Source organism: Sorex fumeus, unplaced genomic scaffold (genome assembly GCF_029834395.1).
Source record: "Sorex fumeus unplaced genomic scaffold, SorFum_2.1 ptg000044l, whole genome shotgun sequence".
Classification (NCBI taxonomy): domain Eukaryota; kingdom Metazoa; phylum Chordata; class Mammalia; order Eulipotyphla; family Soricidae; genus Sorex; species Sorex fumeus.
The window spans coordinates 21,761,167-21,769,840 of NW_026606101.1; the positions used below are offsets into that span (position 1 = coordinate 21,761,167).

The 8,674-nt window shown below is 43.0% G+C and overlaps 1 pseudogene; it reads left to right on the top strand.

The window, feature by feature from the left end:
• Nucleotides 1-1,252: 1,252 nt before the first annotated feature.
• LOC130030864 (uncharacterized) lies at nucleotides 1,253-1,353 on the top strand (annotated as a pseudogene).
• The last annotated feature ends 7,321 nt before the right edge of the window (nucleotides 1,354-8,674 follow it).

Consider the following 8,674-nt stretch of genomic DNA (forward strand, 5'->3'; position numbering starts at 1 on the left):
CCACTCTGCAAAGTCCCAGGAGCCACACTCATACCCCAACAGTTAGCACCATGCCACTGGCCTGACTCTCCACCACCTCATGACTGAACTCCATAGACAGGCCAAACAAACACAAACAAACACTGTTCTCCCATTGTTCATCAATTTGCTCGAGCGGGCTCAGTAACGTCTCCATCATGAGACTTTGTTGTCACTATGTTTGGCATATCGAATATGTCACGGGGAGCTTGCCAGGCTTTGCAGTGCAAGCAAGATACTCTTGGTTGCTTGCCAGGCTCTCTGAGAGGGGCGGAGGAAACGAACTCAGGTCGGCCATGTTGGCTGCATGCAAGGCAAACGCCCTACCGCTGTGCTATTGCTCCAACTCTGCCGTATTGGAGGCTATTTCAGGGTCAGGGGAATGAGACCCATACTGTTACTGTTTTTGGCATATTGAATACACCACAGGTAGCTTGCCAGGTTCTGCCGTGCGGGTGGATATTCTTGGTAGCTTGCTGGGCTCCCTGAGAGGGATGGAGTTTTACAGGTGTTCCCAGTCTACCAAATGTAAGCTTTTTGTCAGCTGGCTTGTTATACTGGAGCTTTGTTTAATAGTCTCTGGATCTTGGCTGTTGATGACATTACAAAAATTTTGGGGGCCTGCTACAGGGACAGACTTGGGGGGTGGTTGGGAAAATGGAGAAATGGTGGAGGAAAGGAAACAGAAGTGGTGGGATTGGTGTTGGAATGTTTAATATCTGTAACAAATACATCATGAGCAACTTCGTAAATGATGCTGTTTAAAAAAAATGGGGTGGGGGGGAGAATTAAAATAGATATATGCTGGAAACCCCAGACATAGAGAGCTATAGCAGCTTTATCCATAATTGTCAAAAGTCAGAAGCAGACAAGATAACCTTTGGTAGGAAAGGTTTTTTTTTAATGTGATATAGTCAGAGAATGAAATATTATTCAGTGTTAAAAAGAAGTTCTCAAACCGGAAAGACATGAAGGAACCATAAATGGATATTACTAAGTGAATAAAGTGAATCTGAAAAGGCTCTATGGTTGGTCTGAGTCCAACTATATGATGTTCTGAAGAAGGCCTGACTGTGGAGACTGTAAAAAGGGGTAACTGGGGAGGTAGGGTGAAAGAGGCGAGCACAGAGGGTTTTAAAACTGGAAACTCTTGTGCATGAGACTGTCAAAATATATTTGCATATATAAAATGGTGTTCTGTATTTGCAAAGAATTTCCATAGACTGTAAAAACCCCAAAAGAAATCTAATTCATTTTGCAGACAGCAAGCAGTCTTCCTGGTAGTGTAGCAGCCTGTGGCCTTTATGTCTGTTCTAAGGGACCTTGGATACAGCCCCTTGCAGTGAAAACTCCTATCTGCTCTCAAGCTGGCCTCAGTCTTAGACTCAGACAGGTATACTGAGGACAGTGGGAGGGGATTTGGGAAGCCCCAGGGCACAACAGCCAGGGTCCACATTGTCCAAGCCATCATGTACATCCTTACCAAACTGCCGAACAAGAAGCATGTGACTGAGGCTCTGCACCAGCCCAAATCAAGTTTCCTGGCTGACAGAAGACCCTCATCTCCAAGAAGTGGGATTTCATCAGAAAAAAAAAGGCTGATTTCCCAGCATCCCATATGGTCCCCTGAGCACTGCCAGGAGTAATTCCTGAGTGCATGAGCCAGGAGTAACCCTTGTGCATCACTAGGTGTGACCCAAAAACCAAAAAAAAAAAAAAAGTGAGATTTCAGCAAGTTTAATACAGGTGAGTTTGAAGTCCTGGTGACCGAAAAGCGACTCAGTCCAAAGGCTGTGGGTTCAAATATATCCTGAATCATGAGTGTGAGAGATGAGATGGCCCTCTGTGTCCCTGATCCCCACCCACAGCCCTCGCCAACCTATCACATCCTATCACAATAAATTCTGGTTTTGAATAACAATAAAACAATAAAACTTAAAATAGACTGTTAGTTTGGATAATGATGTAATAGTATCAGTTTGTTGGTTGCAACAAATGTACCACTGAGATGCTGGATGTTGACAATGAAGAAAGCTGTGTGCACTGGAGTAAGGATATATATAAGTAGTCTGAACTTGTCAGTCAATTTCACTGTCACTGTATACCTGCTTTTAAAAAATAAAATCTATGAAAAAAATCAAACTACCATTTAAAATAAAATGTATAGGGGGTATGGTGCAGCCAGCAGGTCAATCTGTATCTGTGAGGCAAGTGCATCAGCAGCCTGATGGCACCTTCAGACTTCCAGATATCCCAAAATTGCTGCTGTGCCTTTGGCCAGTCTCCAGAAACTTTGGGCAAAGTTTACCAAGAAAGTAAATGGCTAAAAATTAGGTATGTGGGAATCATACCCACAAACCACCTCCAGCTCAACTGTATAATTGGAGGCAAGGCCTCTCTGGTTCCTGATCGAACTGCTTAATGGCCATGATCCCAGAGACTCAGAGACAAATCTCGAAATCCAATGGCTTTTGGCAGAGATGTGTCCTGTCCCTGCAATGGGCTACCGGCGACAGACCACCCCGGGGGGTAAAGGGTGTTGTCCCTCCGCCTGCTCCCCCTTGGTGGCTCAGTGGCCACCATCTTCCAGAGACCATTGAACAGTCAGGTTTGGGCCTGCAGTGACAAGACACGCAGGGCCTCACGGGATGGGGGTGAAGTCAACCCTTTTCTCCCTGCCCCAACAAGACCCTGAGTCACTACCCACAAATGGTCTCTCTAGCTCCTGATCAAGCTGTTTAATGGCCATGATCCCAGAGATTCAGAGACAAATCTCAAAACCCAGTGGCTTTTGGCAGAAATGTGTCTGGTCCCTGCAGTAGGTTACTGGCACCAGGCCACCCCAGGAGGGAATAGGTTTCGTGCCTTGGCTTTTCCCCGCTGGCAGCCTGGTGGACGCCATCCTCAAGAGGCTATTGGAAAGTCAGATTTGGGCCCACAGTGACTAGATATGTGGAGCCTCATGGGATGGGTTGGAGATGGCCCTATCCTCCCTGCCCCAACAAGACTCCGAGTTGCAGCCCATGAATGGCTTCTCTGGCTCCTGATCAAGCTGCTTAATGGCCACGATCCCAGAGATTCAGAAACAAATCTTGAAACCTAGCGGCTTTGGGCAGAAATGTGTCCAGACCCCACAGTAGGTTACTGTCACTGGGCCACCCCAAGGGGTAAAAGGTGTTGTCCCTCTACCTGGTCCCACTTGCGGCTCGGTGGCCGCCATCCTCCAGAGGCCATTGGACAGTCAGGTTTGGGCCTGCAGTGACAAGACACACGGGGTCTCATGGGATGGGGGTGAAGCTGGCCCTTTCCTCCCCACCCCAAAGAGACCCCAAGTTGCCCGCCTCCTGCAAATGGCCTCTTTGGCTCCTGATCAAGCTGCTTAACGGCCATGATCCCAGAGACTCAGAAACAAATCTTGGAACCCAGTGGCTTTTGGTAGAAATGCATCCAGTAGCCTTAGTAGGTTACTGGCCCAAGGTCATCCCAGGTGGGAATAGGTTTCGTGCCTTGGCTTGTACCCCCTGTTGGCTCGGTGGCCACCATCCTCCAGAGGCCACTGGATGATCAGGTTTGAACCCGCAGTGAAGAGATACGTGGGACCTCATGGAATGGGGGTGGAGCCAGCCCTTTCCTCCCGCCCCAATGAGACCCTGAGTCACCGCCCATGAGCAGCCTCTCTGGCTCCTGATCAAGCTGCTTAACAGCCATGATCCCAGAGACTCAGGAACAAGTCTCAGAACCCAGGAGGTTTTAGCAGAAATCCCTCCAGATTTAACTGTTAAAATTTCAGAATTCCAAAATCATATGTTATTTATAACCAGCAACAGAAAACAAATTGTCTACTGTTGCCTTTTCGGCAGATCTGCGTGTTGGGGTAAAATCCTAAATAATAATGGTGGGTCTTGTGTTGAAATACTGAATGTAATCAAAGTAGAGAGAGAGTAATGTGGAAATCATCTGCCCCATAGGTAGGAGGAGGGTATGGAATGGGGGGTATACTGGAGTTTTAGATCGTGGAGAATGGGCACTGGTGAAGGTATGGGTGTATCATTGTATGACCAAGACTTAAACCCGAAAGTTTTGTAACTTCTCTCATGGTGATTCAATAAATAAAATTATTTTAAAAATTTTAAAAAATAAATAAGATAAAATAAAATGTATAGTTTATAATGTGTTTGAACAAATAATATCTTTTTTTACTTAAAAATTAACTAGGAGCCAGAACAATAGTACTGCAGACAGGGAACTTCCCTTGCATGCACTGGTTCAATCCCCAGTACCCCATATGGTACTCCAAATACTCCCATGAGTGATCCTTAAGCCCAGAACCCTGAACACTGCCAGATGTGGTCTCAAATTCCCCCCAAAACACACAAAATTTATGGGGTCAGTGGTTGTATTTTCTCATTCCTATGGATATTAACACTATTTCACTTATCCAACAAAGAGTGTAAAATCCATATAAATATGGGTAACTTTGAACATTTAATTAAATGTTCTTGTATCTCTGTATAACAAATATGAGGTCAATATTTTTTTTGCTAATTACAACAATAAAATTTTTCTTTCTGGGACCAGATATGTTTTATGATATTAAAAATTACACATTCAGCTTCTTTAATTTTATGTAGGCATTGAGATTTTTGTAATTTCTTCTAGTCATCATAAATTGTGCTCCGTCGTTTGCTTTTCTCCAAATTTGTCCTTTCATCTCATTCTTCAAGCTTATTGCCATAAAGTTGTTTGTAATATCCTCTATCTGCTGATATATTGCAGAATGTATCTAGAATTTGTATTAATAACTTTGAAGAAACTGCAGGAACAGAAATGCCTGCCATGAGGCAGATGTTTTTATTCACGGTTCCTTAGATGAAGGTGACAGCACTTAGCATGCTGGGCCACCTAAGGAAGAACCAGCACTGGACAGAAAGCAGAGAGTAGCAGTAGAAAACATGGCAAAGAGCCTTCATTTTTACCCCATGAGTTCTCAAGGGATGAAATTGGGTGAATAAGGGGTAAGCAGTCTAACTAGTTTTAGGTTGACTATTTTGAAGAATATCAGTGGGTTTTCAAGTGAAAGTACTGCCCTTAATTGTCTAATACTTGACCCTGGACAGGAACAGGACAGGAAATAATGTTTTGGTCCATGAAAGTCTAATAAAGGAGTAGTAGTCTATGGGCCTTTTATTGATTGATTTATATATGAGGAGTGAACTTTCAGAAAAGTCCTTTCCTATCTCTAGGAATTGACTAACTCTGGGAGAGCCAATCTCTTCAAACCAGCAAGACCTCATGTATTAATATATTAGAAAATACAGAAAACAATAGACATGATCAATATATGATGTCTATAAGGTCTGCAGTGATAGTCTTTTAAAATACTAATATTGTTATTTGTGCCATCTTTTTTGTTGTTCTTGTAAATAATCACTTTTTACTCTTATCAAACAACCAATATTTATCTGTGCACTAATACAGCCCCAACTTGTATGGTATAAATTTATGGCTGACTGGACCCCATCTGACTGAGTTTTAACTCTCACAGCAGTGAGCAATACGTTGTCACTTATTCTGGATATCGCTGTGCATAGGGCATCGCTGGGGTTGCTCTCTGCTGTTGTGTGATTGCTGAGTTTGCTAACACACATAACAGTCTCAATCTCCTCTCCACACTTTTTTTTTGGTGTGTGTGTGTATGTCTGTCAGACCAAGTGGTGCTCTTGGCAGTGCTTAGGGGGCCATATGAAGTACTGGAGATGCAATCCAGTCTTTCTTATACTAACAGCCCATTAAATTCTCTCCCCAGCCCCCTTTCTTGTCTTTTCACAAACAAATGCAACCTTAAAGAATCTCTGTCTGAAATAATCTGAGACACACCTGGGTTTATAGCCTTAAATTGGCCTCCAAATACATTCTTTTATTGGTAGAAAATCACGATCACTGGTAGAAAATCACGATCATGATCACGACCATCCTGTTATTCGTCGATTGCCTCGAGCAGGCCCCAGTAACCTCTCGTTCGTCCTAGCCCTGAGGATATTCAAGGCTCTTTCAGAGTTAGGAGAATGAGACCCATCATTGTTACTGGTATTTGGCATATTGGGTACGCCACAGGGAGTTTGCCAGACTCTGCCATGTGGGTAGGTTACATTCGGTAGCCTGCCAGCTTGTCCAAAGTAGGAATAAGATAATAAGATGTCGCGTGGCTGCGCGCTTCTGGGAGCTGGGTTTTATAGTCTCTGAGTCTTGGCCGTTGATGGGAGTACACAGCGCCAGGGGACCAGTTGGTGGGTGTGACCCCCGCCTACTGGAATTGGGAGGATCTGGGTGGAGGATGCTCAGCCCCTATCCGAGTAGGCTTGGAGATCTCAGTCCTGGGACCCGCAAGCCTTTGTTCCTCTGCCAGTACCTTCATGTGTGGTAGAAAATATATTCGGATAGTCTTTATCTTTTAGAATCCTTATTATTTTGCTGTGGTATATTATATTGGTTTTATTGATTTTAGTCCAATAATTGAACTGGGCAATAATTTAATTTATTTTGTTTAGCTTGAAAATATCTTGCCTGCACGGCAAAGCCTGGCAAGCTCCCCATGACATATTTGACATGCCAAAAACAGTAACAACAAGTCTCACAATTCATTGTGAGATGTTACTGGTGCCCACTCGAGCAAATCGATGAACAACAGGAGGACAGTGCTCTAGTGCTTTTTTGTCAGTGTTTGTTAAAGAAATTATAACATATGCACTACTTTCTTGTGTTACACTTCACATATTATGAAGTGCATTAATTAGCATTTTGTAACTTGAATTATTTCATCAAATGAATACCTTTCATAGTTTGTAATGAATTTTCCCAATTGTTGTAAGTCTCCCTGATACTTTAAATAAAAAAGGAAAGGTAAAATATTTTTTCTGTATTCTGCCAATCATAATTTTATATAATAAAATCATTCCTTTTTACTTAAAAAGAAAAAAATCTGTGTCTAACATCAGGGTTTCAGTTATACTGGTGATATGAGTGAGTGGTACAGTCATATATCCAAGCGACAGACTCAACATAACTGAAAACATGTGATTTAAGCCACAGACACTGAAACTTTGTAATGTGCCTGTCAAGTTGACAGTCAGTGATGGGGTTTGGGAGTAGGGTGGAGAGGGAATATGGGAACACTTGGAGAGGGAAGCTGACACTAGTGGTAGAATTAGTGTTGAAATATTGTATGCCTAAAATGTAACTATCAATAACTTTGTATATCACAGGTGGAAGGAAGGAAGGAAGGAAGGAAGGAAGGAAGGAAGGAAGGAAGGAAGGAAGGAAGGAAGGAAGGGCATAAGGTATCTGTGCCTGAAGAATAATCCTTGTGACTCTGATACTGGAATCAGAATCACATATCAGTCTGTGAAAAATTCATCTTCTAGATTTCTACATCACCCTGACCAAATCAAATTAGCAACTTGTTGGAGCCAGAGAGATACAGAGGGCAGGGTTCTTGCTTTGTATGCAACCTACCCAGGTTTGACCCATGACACCTTATATGGTCACCTGAGCATTGCTAAGAGTGATTCCTGAGTGCAGAACAGGGAGTAAGCCCTAAGCACCACCAGGTGTAGTTCTCAAAATAAATATAAATAAATAAATAAGCAGTTGTTAAGTTTCATTTTTTGGAAAACTCTAAGGAATCTTTTGCAGAGCATAAGTTTAAAGCCACTCAAAGTTTCAGGACAAGTGGTCTGATGGAAAAGCTCATAGAGACAGAGACGGGCCACATAAGAGGAAACTCAAGGTACATATGCTGCCTGAGCACATGTGTCGCCCGCATCTTCCCTCTTGAGATGTGTACTTTCATGTTTTCATGTTTAATGCTGGTATGTGTGTAGGGGCTCTCTCCGCCCTTGGAGAAACCGGGCTCCCTTTTGAGTAGGTTATTCTCCACTCTCCCACTTTATCTCCCTCCTTCCCTTTAAAACTTCCAAATAAAAACTGTGTAATTAAAAAAAAAAAGAGGAAACTCAAGAAAAGAAATCAGAGCTTGAAGAAATCCCTGCTGTCACGAATAACGTCACAATTGTTCTGCATCTATTGTCAATCCTCCAGCACTGGCTGATCTCAACACTCTTGCAGAGCTTGCTGTGGATTTTACATGTCAAGATTAGTTAACTGAAGGCTTAAAAAGTGTGCTCTGCAAAGGGACCAGTATGGCAGTAATATTTGGAAATGATCACTTTGGACAGGAACTGAGTGTTGAATGTAGGTAAAAGGATATATCTGATAACCCTTCAGTATCTGTATTGCAAACCGTAACACCCAAAAGGAGAGAAAGAGAGAGAGAGAGAGAGAGAGAGAGAGAGAGAGAGAGAAATAGAGCCAGAGCCAGAGGCAGAGCCAGAGAGAGCCAGAGACAAAGACAGAGAGAGAGAGAGAGAGAGAGAGAGAGAGAGAGAGAGAGAGAGAGAGAGAGAGAGAGAGAGGAGACTAGGAGACTGCCATAGAGGCAGGGGTGGAGTGGAAGGGAAAATGGGACACTGGTGATGGGAAATGTACACTGGTAAGGGATGGGTGTTGGAATATTATATGACTGAAACCCAATCATGAACAACTTTGCTACTGTGTATCTCACCGTGATTCATTTTTTTTAAGTAAATAAATTTTTTAA